Source organism: Limulus polyphemus, unplaced genomic scaffold (assembly GCF_000517525.1).
Source record: "Limulus polyphemus unplaced genomic scaffold, Limulus_polyphemus-2.1.2 Scaffold3491, whole genome shotgun sequence".
Taxonomy (NCBI): Eukaryota; Metazoa; Arthropoda; class Merostomata; order Xiphosura; family Limulidae; genus Limulus; species Limulus polyphemus.
The window spans coordinates 24,658-27,098 of record NW_013669101.1 but is presented as its reverse complement, the minus strand read 5'-3'; the positions used below and the strand labels follow the sequence as shown (position 1 = coordinate 27,098).

Sequence of the window (2,441 nt, the reverse complement as noted above, 5' to 3'; positions counted from 1 at the left end):
TAATAATCCTCCCAGGAAATAAGTGTTAAAACATACTGGTGGAGCTGAATGTTTACAATTAATAAACCTCACAGGAAATAAGTGTTAAAACATACTGGTGGAGCTGAACGTTTACAGTTAATAAACCTCACAGGAAATAACTGTTAAAGCATACTGGTGGAGCTGAATGTTTACAATTAATAAAACTCACAGGAAATAAGTGTTAAAGCATACTGGTGGAGCTGAATGTTTACAATTAATAAACCTCACAGGAAATAAGTGTTAAAACATACTGGTGGAGCTGAAGGTTTACAATTAATAAACCTCACAGGAAATAAGTGTTAAAGCATACTGGTGGAGCTGAATGTTTACAATTAATAATCCTCCCAGGAAATAAGTGTTAAAACATACTGTTGGAGCTGAACGTGTACAATTAATAAACCTCACAGGAAATAAGTGTTAAAACATACTGTTGGAGCTGAACGTGTACAATTAATAAACCTCACAGGAAATAAGTGTTAAAACATACTGTTGGAGCTGAACGTTTACAATTAATAAACCTCCCACGAAATAAGTGTTAAAACATACTGTTGGAGCTGAGCTAAAGAAATGGAGAATCACACAAGCAAGTGTAAAAAGAGTATTGCTTGATATCGAAAGTGACGCCTGATTATAACGAAACTCAATTCTGACCAATACTAGTTGTTGTTAAAATATAATGTTTGCAGACTTGAGTCTAACACTTTAATTTCCATCATTGTATTTCAATATTTTAAAGTTATTTGTTTGATGAAAAAAAAAGACCATTACAATGAGTGAAGTGTCAGTAAATGTCTTAATGACTCGGATAGCAAACTTTTAAGTTGTCAACCTAGAATATGATAAATGTCCCTCAGATTTGTATGTTTCATATACATAACAATTAACAATAACCTTGGAGGAACTAAAAATAAATATTTCCCATCATGCCTTAGTATATCACGTGGCCTTGTGTCTCTAGTGTTTGAAGAAACAATTTCAGGATTTTATTTTTACTTAGGTGTAGAAACTTCTAACGAGATTTGAAAAGTAGATTTCTGAATATTTAAAGGTCTATCATTATAAAAAAAAATATTTTATTGTGCTTTTTTATGTGATTAATATTCAGAAATAGATTAATTGCTTACTTCTGTTCCAATTTGTGACGAAGACCAATTTTTTTATAAAGTCTTGAACTAATATTATAACTTACCGTTAACATCATAGTTATATGCATTTTCCTAACTTTAAATTAAATGATAGACAAACTTTTGGAAGCATTGTTTCTTTTACTGGTCGAGTGGTCATCATGCTGGACTGTAAATCTGATGTTCCTTGGTTTGTGTCCCATTAATAAAAAAAAATCCAGCTCTACACTTTTTAGGTTGTGGATATGTTATAAGAGTAACTGTCAAATCCCACTATTCAATAAGAATGGTCTTGAATAGTCAAGAAGAGCCTGTTTATTCACTCATTCATCCACCACTCTATCTACTTTCTCATCCATCCATCTATTTCATTATTTCTACTCTCCCACCAGGTGGCTCAGCGGTAAACTGGAAAACGTTAAAATCCAGGGTTCAATTCTGCTATTGCCCTTTAGTGAAGCTTTGAGCTTAGGATAAAGCAAACAATTTATTGTTGTAAGTCCGTAACATTACCCCACTGACCCACCAGGGGACCTGCTGTTTAGAAATTAATGCATCAATCGACGTTCCTTCAATCTCCTAGGCCTAACATGGGGACCTGCTGTTTAGAAAGTAACGCATCAATCGACGTTCCTTCAATCTCCTAGGCCTAACATGGCCAGGTAGTTAGGGTGCTCAACTAGCAATCTGCGGGTCGCAGGTTCGAATCCCCATCCCATCAAACATGCTCACCCTTTCAGCCATGGGGGCTTAATAATGTGACGATCAATCCCATTATTCATTGGTAAAAATGTAACCCACGAGTTGGGGGTGGGTGGTGATGACTAGCTGCCTTCTCTCTAGCCTTTCACTGCTAAATTAGAGACGGCTAGAGCAAATAGTCCCTCGTGTGCTTTGTCCTGTTCCTACACCTACTACATTATCGGTTTCCCATTATTTCAACATCTATACTATAAATACCTGTTTGTTTTATGCATAAATATATTGCATCAAAATAAATTTTGAATAAAGCAATGGGGCCAAAATTTAGGCATCTATTTTACAACAAAAAGTTTTCTCTTACTGTATTTTTTATAGAATTTCATATCAATAATATGTCAACTGAATGAAATGCAACTACTTTTCTCAATTAGAGATATATTAATTAATGTGAGTTGTGCTAAGCCTAAATACTCAACATAGCAAATGAAAGTTAATGCTGTACAGTGATAAATATACTCATAACACTTTCACCCCAGGTATAACTTTGCTAAATACTTCCCCCAATAAATAGGAACACAAAGTCATGACTGTTTT

At 34.4% G+C, this 2,441-nt stretch overlaps 1 protein-coding gene across 1 annotated transcript in view; it reads left to right on the top strand.

Annotated features, from left to right (window-relative positions):
- Nucleotides 1-1,332, top strand: part of LOC106469446 — a 38,975-nt gene extending 37,643 nt beyond the window's left edge. The window contains exon 18 of the mRNA XM_022397964.1: nt 287-1,332. The gene's annotated coding sequence lies outside the window, so the exon portion shown is untranslated. The remainder of the gene's footprint in view (nt 1-286) is intronic.
- The last annotated feature ends 1,109 nt before the right edge of the window (nt 1,333-2,441 follow it).